Source organism: Manis pentadactyla, chromosome 1, assembly GCF_030020395.1.
Source record: "Manis pentadactyla isolate mManPen7 chromosome 1, mManPen7.hap1, whole genome shotgun sequence".
NCBI classification, from domain to species: domain Eukaryota; kingdom Metazoa; phylum Chordata; class Mammalia; order Pholidota; family Manidae; genus Manis; species Manis pentadactyla.
Window position 1 is genome coordinate 209,091,920 of NC_080019.1, and position 16,549 is coordinate 209,108,468.

Consider the following 16,549-nt stretch of genomic DNA (forward strand, 5'->3'; position numbering starts at 1 on the left):
TTCCTATGACTTATAAAGTAATGGTTTTAATGACCAAAATAATTACTCCCCTGGAATCAAATGACTTGGAATAGGTAAGCAGGACACCTGGCAAGTGGGAATAGGATGATTTTCCACCTAGTACCCTTCCAAATTAAGGGGGTGAGGGTGATCTTATTATAAGTCAATCTGTAACCTAATGTACTTGTACAATCTACTGAAAGAAGGGAGAAAGCAATGCCCAGGCTTGCAGCCCACTGCTCCTCCAGAGCCAGGAGGCTTTTGCACAGCACATACTTCCCAGCACCCGATTGGCTGCCTGTTCTATCTGCTTCTTTTCAAACTGACAGGGGTCGATAAAGCATTGCAGAGAACAAAGAGGATGTGCAGAATAAAAAGGGTGATGAAGAAACTGAGAATCTTGAATCATACTTTCGTCTGGTGAATAAAGGAGACCATTTATTCTAGGATGTGCATCTATTTTAAGCTCCAATTATTATTACTGAAACACATGCAAGAGGGAACATAGGAAGCAAGAGTTGTAATTTGGTTCATTGTGACAACATCAATGACCAGAATAGGAGAAATAAAAGATGGCTCGTGTAATGAGTCACTGCTAGGTCTTATGTTGGTATATCCACACAAAATTTTTTGTCCAGATCCTTTTATGCTCATTACTGAAATTACACTGAAAGATAAACAAATGATGGATGCCCACACAAAGAGCTTCAGAATCACCATGGTTATTACTTAAAGGAAATGATTTGCATTTCATTGTATGAATATAATGAGTCCATTAATGCAAAAAGAGAAAAAGAATGTAAGTCACAGACAAAATGACTTAGTTTGTGGACCAGAATTCAGGGATACTGATGAAGTTCCAGTACATGTCTAACTGGCCGTACAACCCTAGGCCACTTGGGAAATGAAACCTCTGTGCCCCAGTACCCTTGTCTGCCCAGTGCAGGCAGCTGCTGATACCCACCTCCTATTTCTCAGTTGTGCAGAATTAAAGGAGAAGCAGATGGGTCTTCATAAACTGTATCTATAAACAGCTATGAAGACGTTCATCATTCATTTAACTAAATCCTATAGATGTTTTTGTTTGGATTTAACTTCTTTCAAAGCATAGTTGTGTTTTATTTTGAATCTGTAGGTCCCAACTCCTACTTGACTTATAAATGTGATAATTGTGTGTTGACAGAGTCATCTCTTCTTCCATCCCCTTCCCCATCTTTTGTTCTCTTCACTGCATAGATTTGTTAGAAACATATCTAACTCTAAACCATTTCTAATCCTAGTATACAAACTATGGGCTGGTAATAGGGCTGCTGATTGGTATCAAATGGGAGCTTGTTAGGAATGCAAACACCTGGCCTTCATAACCCCCTGACCCAGATGAATCAGACAATGTATTTTTGCAAGATTCCCAAGTGATCTCTTTGCACCTAAGGTATGAGGAGCATCAATTTAATGTCGTTTAACTGCCCTCTTGGCTTTGAATAATCATTTGTCTCATACTCGAGTTGCCAGGATAGGCATAGAGATCCAAAATAACAACACAAACTATTAAATGAAAGGGTCTCTCTGGTGTCTAGTCCAGACACCTCATCTTAAAGTGAGGGAATAGCAATATGTCCAAGAACATATTTTTCCTGAGCCAGGAACAGACCTCAATTTACTGGCTTGAGTCACGTGTGCTTTTGAACACTATCATGTTAGCAAAGATTTACTTTACTATGGAATTTTTCCATTTTCTCCTTCAGCCATAGAAAAGTTAATCACAGGTCCCTGGGTCACCCTTGGTCTCTGGAATCTCAGGCTTCTGTGTGTGTACTTATTTATAGTAGGAAACAACCATAACCAATCACTGCACACCAAGTCCATCTAGATAGCTTGAGGGGTGGCTTGGCTAATTCCCTATCCTTTGCCTCTGGCTCCTCAATTATCCAGTAGGAGATGATTCATCTCTACAGAAATTTTTGACAGTCTCAGCTGAAAATCCTCTGAGAAGTGCAAAGTGTTAAATGTGCCCTGCAAGTGAAACCTATGCCATTCTCTGAACGCACTCTCTATTTGGAACTGAAATTAAAATTGGTTTATGCCGTATATTACCTCCCCTCCACTCAACCTCACTGCCCTCCCTGCCGCCCCACAGTTTATTCCCAGGGGCACAGTCAAAGTTTCTTTGCAGATCATCTACTCTAAGCACTTGGTTCCCTGTGGAAGTAATGGCGTATAGTAAAGAAACAGATTTGGGGCTTAGAGGGTCTGGGTTTGAATGAACCTCAGTTACTCCACTTACAGTTGTATGCATTTAGCCTGCTATTCTAACTCTCTGGGCTTCTGTTTCCTCATTTGAAATGGCCTCACTCACTACTATGTCACCAGGTTTTTCTCTCTTACCCTTGCTGTTGATGCTCTGTCTCTCCCAAGTGCCCTTGGCCTTAGTGTAGTGATCACCTTCCCACTTTCCCAGCTCTTCATCATCCCAGCACTCCTCCTTCTAAGACCACCAGCTCTCATCTGGCTGTCCATGAGGCCCCAGGGAAAGTGACTCTACACTTAGCTCCTCCAGAAAAGTCTGCAACCAAGCCAAGCCAATGAGCATATGTGGTGGTCTGGCCGGGATGACTGAGTCCAGTGGATGGCATGTGAACTAATGAGCTAGCCCAACAGTGTCGGGGCTGTCCACGGAACACTGAAATCAAGACGTTCTCTCCTCCTCTTCACTTTGCTTAGACAACGTCATGTGTGGATCTGCTATGCCATTTGCTTCCATAAGAGAAGCTAGCTTGAGGACACAGTGACCTTCTGTGATAGCAAACCTGAAAGAATTGCCAAGCTGAGGCCTTAATGACATGACAAGCTTCTAGATCAAGCTATACCTAAATACAATCATATTCCTGTACATTTCAGTTATCTGAGCCAATTCTCTTCATTATTTAAACTAGTTTGAATCTGGTTTTCTATTTCAGGAAACCTATTTATACTAACATAAATATCTCCATCTCAACAAAAAACCTAAGTAGCAAAGTTATCACAGGTTTTCTTATATTCACATTATTTATAATTTGCCCCGCTTGAAAAGACTTAAGCATGTGATATTTGAACAGTATTCTTTCAAACACTAAAGTAAAATACATGTCAATGTTTTGTAAATTGTTAACTACTACAAAAGTCTAAAATATTATTTTTCACAAAGGAGTGAGTCATAAGGAAACTGATGTGTGATTCTTATATTATTTGGTGTCAAGAAACTAATAAAATCTGTGGACCTTATCCCACAGAATACTGAGTATACATATACATGAAATTTTCACATAAATTCAGGGAGATCATAAACAAACTTTATAGGACATTTATGATCTCTCCAGAACTGATCTCTTAAAATTGGTTCTTAATTTGTGGTCATGTTACCACATGACCCATGAGTTACCAAAGAGATTAAAAACTACATACCATCTTAAAGCACCAATGAGATCTCAGAATTCTTCTACTGAATATATCCTATTAGGAAACTCCCACATCTAAACTATATTAGAATTCAATCAAAGCTCCACTATAACTAATGCCACAATTAGAGATGTTCTTCTGGAGTCAATTATTTCATGCTTTCCTTCTGAACTTTATTTACATCTCTCTTTAAATTATTTCATAACACTAAGGACAACATGAAAGAAATGACCCAGATATCAGTCACACAGTTTTTCTCTTATTGGGAAAAATATTTTGGGTTTGGCTTTATAAAATGAATTGGATTGATATCAAATTCAATACTTGAATATAAGAATGCAATTGTACTGGGTAAGTTAGGAAAAATTTTGATGGGCATCTGAAGCCCAGAGTGAAGTGGAAAAGACTAAGACACTTAACTCAAGATCTTACTTGTGGTATAGTTTTATATCCATTTTGAAGTAACTCCAGAGATTTCTAGGGCCCTTTCAAACAAACCACAGAAAGGAGAGGGCAGCAGGAAGATAAGAGAAAAAGAATCAGGAGGCAGGTTCACTGTGGTGGGGGCTGTTTCCATCCTTTCCCTGCCTCCAACATTACAGACCATGAGTCAGAAAAATCCTTAGCACAAAAGAGCAACAATGTATTGATGATACAGCCTTGTAGAAAGAGCTGGCCTTTGAAACTCAAGAAAATCTTGATTTGCATTCCAGATGTGCTATGTGATTTGTCTTTCTTGCCATGTGACAAGGACAATTTACCTGATTTCTAACTGCTGTCCACGCTTTTATTGTTTCCCTCACTTCAAAGTCTTCTCAAATCGTCCTCTTTACCCATGCCTAACCAGCCATCCCCGAATGTGCTAGCATATTCTTCCCTAATGGCCTGTAACCATCTTCCCCAGACAGGAGTTTGCTCTCATCTTCTTCAAGTGATTGCTTAAGTCTCACGTTTCCATTGAAGTCTCCCTGACTGTCGTATTTAATACTGCAACCTGGTCCCGTCCGACTCTACACTGTTCGGCTCCCCTTTCTTTTTTTTTCTTAACATGTATCACCTTTACACAGTATATGACATTAATATATATGTAAACATGTTGATTGTACTTCTTCCCACTATAAATGCTACAGAAGTGAGAGTTTTATCTGTTTGGTTCTCTAATGTATTTCCATCAACTAGAAGAATGCCTGGCATATAACAGGAACTCAATAAATATTTGATTTAAATAATCAAACAAATTAATTTCTGTGAGCTTTTTAAATCTGGGAATTGGGTAGAAAATTATGTTCTCACAAGGTTTTCTAGACATTAAAATATTTTTATTTGCTGAACAATATTTAGTAAATAACTAGTTTAAAAATGTTACTTTCCTCTCTATTCTCCCTTAAGCACTTTACTGGAAATTTGACACACTGATATTAAATACGTTTTAGAAGCTAGATGCTCCATTCTCTGCCATCTCTGATATTTGGGCAACCCAAATCCCACATGTTCCGGTGAAAAGCAGGTATTGAAACTTGGGGAAAAAGCCAGCACATGGTTATTTCAAGGAATAGTCATGCTGGTATATGAATGTGAATGTAAGTGTGAAATGAGGAGAAAAACTGAAAAATGGAAAGTTAAAATGGGATGGATACAAGTGCTATTTGGCCAGTGTTTAAGCTGAGTCCCCTAATTCACGTTACCCTGTGAGACAGGAAGATGACCAATGGACAACCAAGATCATAGAATGGGTCGTTAGCATCCGACCTGGGAGCTATTTGGGTCTAGGTTTTCCTCTGAGGAAATTCCATTTCTGGAGGGATAAGGACTCTGAGGGCTTTCAGGAGTATTAAAGGTATGTCTCCCTTTCCTTCTAGCCATGTCCTTTTTTCTATGCAGGCATGGGTCAGGATCAGATGAAAGACAAAACCCCTGACGACTGGTTCTGACATAGGCTGGCTGCATTCTCAGAAACTTACCGAGACAAAGGCAAAGGGGATGCTATTTATAAAATATCTCCCATTTAGTATTTTCCTAAATTTTGGGGGGACAGTACCTCTTGGTGAGGTTTAGAAAGATAGAGAGAGAGAGGGATGGACCCAAGTCACTTCAAGAAAGAAAAGGATGTAATGCACAGGACTGACCCAGGCAGACAGAAAAGGAAAGAGGACGCATGTGGGTAGCAGAAAGAAGCACAGAGTACAGACTACAGGTATTCCCTGATGAGAACTTCTTTTTTCTAGTCTGACAGTTTTTAATGTGTTTTTGGTTATGCTGATTGTTTTCAAGAAAAACAAAGGTTTGGGGGTATTTTTTTAAAAGTGTAGCTTATCAGTGTTTTACTGTGATTCATAATTACAGATTTTCACTCTCCAAGTTGATGGGAGAATTTACTCATTTTTTTCTAACACTAGTATTATTTCATATTTCACATATAAATCAATACTAACAACTATTTTATTTTAAGATAATGGACATTTACTATGTACTAAGAACTATATATGAATGATCCTCTTAGTCCTCACTACAAATACTGAGATACAGATTGTATATATGTTACATACAAAAGGGAGAACTGAGGATCAGAAAGGTAAGTGGCTTCTACAAGGTCATACAGCTAATAAGAAGCAGAATGGCAGAGCCAGGAGTTCAGCCCACCTTTGCTTCTAGAGTAAATAAATACCATGATACTGGTTTCCTGAAAAAGCATACAATCAGAAGAGTAAATTTAAGGGGCAGGTGTAGTGGTGAATGAAAATGAGTTACAGGTTGTGCCATTTTATGAAAAAAAGAGAAACAATAAGACAAATTAAGTTCTAAAGAGTATTATATTGTTTGGTTTTAGATATTTCCTTTTAGCAATGTAATAATTTATGAAACGAATTTTTTTATTTCAATGAATGTAACAATTTGCCCAACGACTGGGATTTGTCTTCTCCACAATTATCTCCCACTAATATTTCCCTCTGTACTTGCTGATAAGTACAGCCTATTTTTACTCCCTTTCGAGGAAAGGGAGTTTATGCATAACAAAACTTTGATTGAAGAGTGTCTGAAGGCATATCTCAAAATCCTGGCTTATGCACTGTGCTCAGAGTTTTAGTTGTGATAAATCATACATAATGCAAAACCAAACGAGTTATGGAAAAGTTCAGCAAAAATCATTTGAACTTCCATTAAGAGAGTGTTACAGCTGCCTCTCCCCTCCATCACACCATTAAGTGGCTCATTATCATTAGCTCTGTCAGTTTTAACAATTTTCTTCTAAACACCACTTCATTCTCTGAACCAACAAATGCAATTTTGACCTCATTAACCTAGTTGGCACTCACCTTGGAATAATAAGTTGAAGCTACCCTCCCTGTGCATTGTGAGAGCTTCACTCTCATTTAAGTCAGGTAGGTGAGTTTTTTTGCCATGGTCAAAGACTACACGTGCCAACTAGGTCAGCCATCATGCCTCAGAGACCCAGAGTCTGAGTAAAGGCACGGTAATGACTAAGTCAATGTGCAGTCTCATTCATTAACAGAAAATACAATAGAAGTAAATGCTCTTTTCTCTAATAGAAGGAGCTCTGTCTTAGAAGACTGAGGACCCATGTTCCAGTCCCAGGTATTAACTTACAATAGGATTTGGACAAATCACTCAATCATTCTAGATTTTCTTTTCTTTGGCAATAAAAAAAAAGGTATTAATTGGGAGTCTTCAGTCCTCTACAGTTCTAAGATTCTAGTAGAGGTCCAGTGTCCTGTCCAGATCCTATTTCAGGCCAGTGTTCCCATCCACCAGATGAACTGCAATGCAAGTAATGATTAAATCTGTAACATTCTCTGGAAAATTGCTCTTGGCCAAGAAGGAGAGATACCCCTTGGGAGTTTAAGTTTTGTCTCCCAATCCCCACCTCTTCAGACAGTCTGTGATTACTAGACACAAAAGCCCAGTCTCTTGCCTGCAGGTGAGACAACTTCAGCACAAATTTTGCTCTAGTACACACTTTCACCCTCAGGGCACCAGACAAAAGCCAGACTTTACGTGGACGACATCATTTCTTGGATATATTTCTTCTCTGTCCAACTTCCCTCACTCCCTTTGAGGGTATTCCTGAAAAGCATTCCCTCAATAATCATAATGCACCCAAATCCCTGCCTCAGGCTCTGCCTCTAAGGAACTCAAATGAGAAAGACTCTAAATATTGTTGATGGCTTACCAAGATGAACATTTTTAGATGAAGGACTTAGCAAATTATTTCTCTCATATATAAGTTTAGAGATTCAATAAGACATGTTGCACAGTGCAGTTTTAGACAGGACTAACATTTGTGGTAAGTCAAGGTCAGATTTCCCAAAGAAATGATATTTGAGTTGCTGAAAAAATGACTTCTAGGGGAAAGGGGTACCAAGTGAAGAGAACAGCATCTGCAAAGGATGAGAGGCATGACAGCAAAGTGCTGTTCCAGAAGTGGAGGGAGATGATCACAGATAAACCTGGGGAGTACAGTCATGGTGGGAGGTCAGTATGAAAATGACAACGTTATTACATTGTAAAAATGACCTTACAGCTAATATTTTTAAGACTTTATACAAAGCCGAGTTTAGTATATTCAGCCTACCAAGATATTTCTTCCATTCAACCACAGTAACAGGCATATATGTTAGGTAGTATTATTGTATTCATTTTTCCATGTAAGGAAAATGAGGTACAGAAAGATTAACACTGATTCTGCAGGTAGGAAATGGCAGATTCTGGATAAAAACCTTACCATTTCACAGACTACTCTGTAAACCTCTGCAATGTGATGGTCTCCCATATACCCATTTACCAACTTATGGTATGTTAATGAACTTGGAAGATGATGGGGATGGATTGAAGGATATTAAACAGCAAAGTAGCATGATTTTACGAACATTTGAAAAAATTCATCCTCATAGCATTTTTTATTAGAAACTTCCAATGAAGCAAATGGAAAAGGAAATGAAGGTAAAGAGAATAGGAAGCTACTGAGAATTTTAGTCTTAGAGATGATACGGCAAGTCTTAATATTCTCACTGCTATAACACAATTCCACAACTGGGTGGCTTTAACAACAGACATTTATTTCTTACAGTTCTGAAGGCTGGAAGTTCAAGATCGTATGCATGTGTATTCAGTTCCTAGGGATAACCCTTTTCCTGTCTTGCAGACATCCTCCTTTTTGTTGTATTTTCACATGGAGCAAAGGAAGAGCTAGCTTGCTCTCTGGTCTCTTCTTACAAAGTATTAATCCTGTCATGAAGAGCCTAACTTCATGACCTAATGTATGCCTAATTACTTCCCAAAGGCCCCATCTCTAAATACCATCACATTGGGGGTTAGGGCAGCAACATATGAATTTGGGGATGGGAAGGGATACAAATATTAAGTCCATAACTCACCCCTACTAAGTGGCAGTATGGATACAGAGGAGGTGACAGATTTAAGGGTAGTTGTAAATGGTTTACTTCTGGTAGAAGTTTAAAATTAATAGCCATGTGAATTTTGTTGTTATAAGGTTGTCAAACTTAGCAAATGAAGAATTCCCAGTTGTATATGAGTTTCAGATAAGCAAAGGATAATTTTTTGGTGTCTGTCCCATGCAATATTTGGAAAGTATTTATACTAAAAAATTACTTACTTATCTCAAATTCAAACTTAACTGTGTATATTGAATTTAATCTGCAAGCCTCAGTCTTAGAACATGTCCGGTTTGAGAATTTGGGCAGTTACACCTGCATAATTACCTGAGTAAAAGTAAAATAAGCTCTCTCTCTACTACCACATAGAAATATAATGGAAATTGTCTTCTGCATATTTCCAGTATTATATCTGCCAGACTTTCAGGGAGAGAATGAAAACCTACCTGTAAAATAATGATGTTTTGATTTCTCCAGCTAGTGGAATAGTTTGTCCTGTTGTTCAACAAATGTTATTAATGAAAAAACAGGTCACAGGATTGGTTCCCTTTAGGCACAGTTAGCATTGAAAAGAATCATGATATTTTACAGCTGGAAGGGATCAAACCATAATTTCATGCAATGACCTTCTTTTCAAATGAAGAACTGGAGACCCCAAGCAGTTAGGGGACTTACCAAAGGTCACACTGTGCTAAGTCAAATATATGTATTTTATCAACTTAATCCTCACAACAACTCTGGGAGGAAGTGATATTATCACAATTTTATATATGAGAAGAATCTGAGTCAAGTCAACTAATTTTGCTAGAGGAAGCAGGGCAGAAAATACCAGAGCTTAGATTTGAAATGAAGACTGTCTGAATCCTAAGTGCATTTTTCTTTACCTTTACAAAGTAGCTTTCTTTCTCCATCTTACACACACACACACACACACACACACACACACCATACATGCACACATGCATACACACCACACCATGCCAACTCTCTTTGAGCATATCATAATTTTAATGAATAACGTACCTTGAAGGGTCAAAAGAATTGTGGATTTCTTAATACAAATCCAGTGCCAAGATAGAAATAAACAACTTGAGATGGGCTAGTATCATTCTCACACAGGTATGTGAGGTTTCAATACCACAGGATAATGCCAAGGTTAGCCTGTAACTTCTTGATTGGGATACCTGCATTCTGTTACGGTTTTCCTAGTGCTGACTTCCACATTATTTGCAAATTTTTTTCAATAGGACACTTGAATTTTAATATTGCCTGCATTTTAAATGGGCTTTATTTGTAGGACAGTTTAGGTTCACAGCAAAACTGAGCAGAGAGTACAGAGATTTCTCATATACCCGTTACCACTACAGCCTGCCTCATGACCCCATGCCACCCAGAGTGGTACATTTGTTATAACTGATGATACATTATTATAACCAAAGTTCACAGTTTACATTAGTATTTATTTTTGGTGTATATTCTATGAGTTTTAGCAAATTTATAGTAACATATATCCATTATAGTTACTGCCTACATTTAAATTTCATTTCTGAGTTAGCAATTGAAAATTTACTAGAATTTTTCTTAAGAGTTAGAATATCTTTACATGCTATCTGAAATCTTGGGGCACAATGGAGTTAATGGAATGTCTGAGTAGGAATTCATAAAAATTTGTAAAAGCAATTGGTACTAGCCAAGAGCTGTAGTGTTGACAATCTCTGCTAGATTTCAAAATATTATTTTGAAATTGCTTCAGCAAATATGTATGATGTTCCACTATTAAGTAAACATACTTAAACATAAATAATGAATTTTCATGGGACTCCAGAGTGAGTCTATATTGTGTCTATACTAAGTATTAATTTGTTTTATAAATATTACTGTGTTCACTACAGACCTGTCAACATTAATACAGCAGGGAAAAGACCAAATTTTATATTTACTACAAATGAAAGGTTGACCTTTTCATTATGCTTTCTTCTGAAAAATAAAATTTTTCAACTAAGGATGTTAATTTTTAGCAAAATGATCTTTATTAATAAAAAATCTCTGCCAGAACACTTAACACAGAGCAATCTAGCATGCTCACACTGGTTAGCTCACTTTGAATACATGAATGTAGCAAAAGAGACAACAGCTTTAACATAAAACAGTTTTTAATTTTATCACTTATTTATAAGGAGTTTTAATTTCTCAAGCTCCTCCAAAAAATGTTATTGACGTAATCACGTACTGTCTGGAGTATTCAGAATAGTCAAGAATGCTAAATAAACCTAGGTCATGTTTTCGTGTATCTGACTCAGGATTTTTTGAATAAACTAAAGGAATATAATTATGGAATAGGAGTGCTTGTAGAATTAGTGGGGTTCACACTATCAGTCCAATTATTAATAGATAACTATATCCAAGCCATTGTAAAGTCCAACTGATTATATTACCAAAGAATAGCTCAAATCTTTCCACTTGCCTCCATTACCACCTTTACGACATGGCCTGAAACAGCCCCTGATCCTAACTCCCACATTGCTGACCGGTCCATTTTCCTTCCCCTAAACTGATAACTCTTATGGTTTGCTGAAGGGTGGGGGCTTTCTTAAATATCTTTTGGGTCAAGTATCTACCTTCAGTGGCTTCCCATTACCCTTAAAATGAAGTAAAAAATCATTTACTGCCCAGTAAGCCCCTAATAATTTAGCCCTGCTTACTTAATCATGACCATTATACTGTAACCAGATCCTTATTCACTTAATTCCACCCACACTGGCCTCTCTGATCCTTTAACTCATCAAGATCTTTTCAGCCTCAAGGTATGTTGTTTCTTCTTTCTGTCCTTTATCACCTGGTTAATTTTGATTCATCCTTCAAGTCTTTCCTTACATGTCTCTTTTCCAGGGCATCCTCTTCTGACTTCCCTAATGGGAAAGTTAGATAACCATGCTATAAGCTCTCCTAGCATCCTGAAGCTTTCTTCATAGCACTTAGCAGAGTTTATTCAAACAATTATCACTTTATTTGTGTAATGAGTTTCTTCCTCTGCCAAGCTCCCTGAAACCATGGGTGTATTTTTCATTAAATGACATTCAATCTTGGCTGAAAATTAAAATAACCTAGGGAGATTGTAAAAAGCCCTGATGCCTAGAGCATGCCCCACATCAATTAAGTCAGAAACCCTGAGCATTGGTATGCTTTTTGTTTTGTTTTTTTAAAGCTCCTTAGTATTTTATTTTTAAAGCTCTCAGGGTGTTTCAAATGGAATTCAGAGTAGAGAACATCTGACTTCACAGAATCCTTGGTACAAAATAGATGTTCATGAAGCATTTTTTTATATTAAAGGAAGACTAGAGTGGGAATATGAGATAACCACACAAGGTGCTCACAGGGAAGAAAAACAAGTAAAAAAGTTTAAATGACATAGAAAGTTTCTACACATTTGGTTGTGCTTTGGTCTAAAAGGTAGAGATAAAAATAAAAATTAACCATTATCCCTATCTTTTAAGAAGACACAACTTTAAATTGTATTTATATTTAACAAGGATGTATAACTACAAAAGAGAAGAAAGTTCACAAAGTAAAAAGTCATCTCCCAACAGAAAAAGAAATGCTTTGTTGGAATGGGAAACAGTAAGAGTTAGAGAAGAAATTACAGAGGTGTGAGAATTGGGGCCACCTGCATCCACAGAGCTTAACCAGCAGAACTAAGGACTGAGGACACTGTCAATATATAAGTTAACCAATTGTTATGATTAACAAATAAAACATTGACATCTGTCAATACAACTTAACTAACTGTTCCAGGGCAATCTTGCCCAGAAAAAAAATTGTAAACCTGTTTTATTTTCTTTGTTTGCTTCTTACAAACCAATATAACTGAATAAACAGTTTGCTCAACTGGCAAAGAGATCTCCTACTGGGACATTAGATTGCTCATGTGGACAAATAGCTCATTGTCAAAGTCACTGAAAGACTCCCAACAATATGATTACCAACAGTAAATATTATAGCACAAAAAATGATAATAATCTTCTTTAAAATTATGGTACAAAAATTAAAATGGAGTCTCTTCTAGGAGAAAAATAGCAAAAACAAAATACGACTTCTTTAAGTCCTTTATCTCCTCAAAGAATTTCTTTGCCGAGGAATTTGTTCTTCTTCTTGGTTTGGCTATTCACTATGATGGCCACAGTGTACATGCACAGGTATTCAACAAGAGACATATGGGAAAGTGTAGGTAGAAAAGATGGGCATGTTATAGAACTCTTCCATTATCAAGAGGTTAGACTCTGGTCTGGATAGAGATGTGTGATCTAAGACCTAAGGGAACAGAATAGATATCAACTCACTAGAAGAGAGAGGGTTCTCACAACTAAAGCAATATAGTAAAACGGAATGTGGTTTCTTATGAAGTCTTTGTCTCTGGAAATGTCAGGGAGAAGCTAGGTAGCCACTTACCAAGTATGTTCAAGTCAAAATCAAGAATGGGGAAGAGAAATGAATTAAATTACTCTTTATTAAAGTGTAATATTATTTAGTTGGTGGCATTAAATAACTTCGAATAGCAGAGTCTCCTTCAGTCTTCCTGAGTCACACTGAGAGAAAGACTAAGTTTAGGGCTAGTTTGACCCTAACACTTTGTAATCTTCTTTTAAACCAGAAGAATGCAGGATCAGACTCAGATAATTTATGGACAACTATAATTCACTAGAACGTAATCACATTGTTTTGTTATCACTGTATTCATTTTTCATCCTTACCACTTATTTATGGCAAATCATTCTGAATATTCATTTATATTAGTGATAGAAATTTTACTCTTTAAGTTTATTTTCATAAGATGTGAGATGATTTTAAAATACTAAGTAAATGAGAGTATAGGTAGGAATGGTTATGGCAAAAAATGTAAAGTGGTATTCAAATAGTGAAGTTGGGGAATGCTGAACCAGATTATAAATGGATCAGCTTATTTCTGAAATTGTGTAGCTCCAAGTACAGTATATTAAGTTATAGGTATGGGGGTAGAAGAGGGGTGAGAGATACTTTTATTGGTCTCAGCCCTTAAAAATTTGTAACTTAGATACTTAAATATTTATAATTTAAATATTTAACACAATTCAATTAGCAACAAAATAGATGTGAAAATCTATTCAGAATCTAGTTTCAAGTATACACCTGAAATATACAAAATATTTACATTTTGAAGGAGGGAAAGTAATATTCCCTATAAGTTTTTCCATTTGTAAAGATTCACTAAAAGTGACTACATGTGCTCATTACAGAAATAATTTGATTTAACATTTAGTACAAATATGCCATTCATGAATAAAATCACATTAGTTATTTATGACCAATTAGTAAAATAATACCTTATGGAAGTTAAAATAAGCTAGTTTAACAAAAAATACTATGTAAACTCTGTAACAGGGTTCTCCAGAGAAGCAGACCAATAGGGTCTGTGTGTGTAGATATGTGTGTGTATACACAGAAATTTATCTTAAAGAATTGACTCCTACAGTTGTGGGAGCTGGCAAGTCTGAAATCAGTGGACAGATCAGCTGACTTGAAAACTCGGACAGAAGTTGATAATTATGGTCTTGAGTTTGATGTTTGTAGGGCTGGCAGACAGGCTGGAAATTCAGTGAGGATTTCTGTTACAACCTTAAAGCAGAATTCCTTCTTCTCCAGGAAATCTTGCTTTTTGGTTCTGATAACCTTCAACTGATTGAATGAGACCCACCTACATTATAATCTGCTTTAAAGACAACTGGCTGTAGATGTGTATTGTATCTACCATATATCTTGACAGCAACCTCTAGACTCTTGTTTCACTGAAAACTTGGTGCTACAGCCTACCCAAGTTGACACATAGAATTTGACACATCACAGACTCTTAGGAGAGAACTATAATTTTTTTGAAAAGGAAATAGATTAAGAGCTAAGGCAAACATTGGCTTCAGGCTGCTTTTGTTCAATCTTCACATTTGTATAATCATAAATCAATTGCTTACAACTCCTAAAACCCAATTCCTCATCTGAAAATGGGAATGCACTTTTATACTGTTGATGAACAGATTAACATGAGGAAATTCTTATAAAGTATGAAGCATTGTGACTACTCCCTAGTAAATGCTCAAAAATGGTAGGGATTATTAAGAACAAATACATACACATTCATTCCAACTTTCAACTACTTTCACTTCAATAGAATCAGCATTATCTGGTGGGGGAAAAGGTGCTCTGGAATCATTTAGGATTTCTCTTAAGTAAAGGCCTTAGTCATTAAAGCCTTTGGTCATTAGAGTACTAACCTAATTTCTAATTTATTAAAACTTTATTTCAATCCTCTAGATTCATATTTGCTCATTAAAACATACAACATGTCAAGTCAATAGAGAAACTTTAAAACTGGTATTTCTTAGGGTGATTTATATTTTATATTTCATATTTACTTACTTTATTTTACACATTACCTACATCTAACCTAGTTTATAATCCATTCAGGTCTTGAGAGTTTTTTGTATTTTATCAGAAATGTACATTGTATAAATTTCACTAATTCATAAAGGTGTCAAAATCATTTTAAACTGGTTTTTTTAGCCTTTAAAGTATTTATCCATGTAGTGCAAACCCATTAAATTTTTAAAAAGCTTTTTCTGTACTTAAAAAATTTTTGTTAAAAATATTGAAATTTAAAAATTAGAATCATAAGAATAAAAAAAGGAAAAAATCCTTTTTAAATAATTACTAATATTGTTTACATCTTCTTAGATCTTGCCTATACAAATAAGAAAATTCATATCTTCCTTGACTTATGATGAGGTTATGTCCTGATAAACCCATCATAAGCTCAAAATATCCTAAGTCAAAAATACATTTAATACACTGTTAACCTAAAAAATGATAGTCTAGCCTCCTTTAAATATACTCAGAACACGTACGTGAACATACAGTTGGGCAAAACACTTAATATAAAGTTTAATTTATAATAAAGTATTGAATATCTCGTGTACTTTGCTGAACACTGAACTGAAAATGTGCAGAATGGTTATAAGTGCATCTGGTGACTGTGTGGCTGACTGGGAGCTGCGACTTGCTGCCCACCCCCACCATCACAAGAGAATATTGTTTATACTGCACACTGTTAGCCAAGAAAAAGATCAAAATTCAAACTCCAAAGAACAGTTTCTACTGAATGCCTATTGCTTTTGCACCATCATAAAAATTGAAAAATCATAAGTTAACTTACCATCCAAAGTTGGGGATCATTTGTAAATAAACCTATTTATATATTACACATATTTGTGGATGGATGGGTGATGGATAGATAAAGTGAGAGACAGAGACATAGAGATAGTCAAACAGATAAAAAATAATTAAATTCCACAATAATTTTGAAAGTTTTGAAGTAAATTTTGTTTGATTGAATTTGACAGATGAAGAAAATGTTGAAAAAAGAATAAATAATTGCTGATTTGTAAATATTCCTCATTATAAGAAATAAACTTTCTTAAATTTTCACCACCCTCTAAAATTAACAAAATGTGATTTAAAACAGCAAGAGGTAGAGTCTCCTTATTTTTACCAATACAATTGACCCTTCAACAATGGGGTAGGTGTGCCAACCCTCTGTGCAGTAAAAATTCTGCATGTAACTTTTGATTTTCCCCAGACATAACTACTAATAGCCTTCTGTTGACCAGAAGTCTTACTGA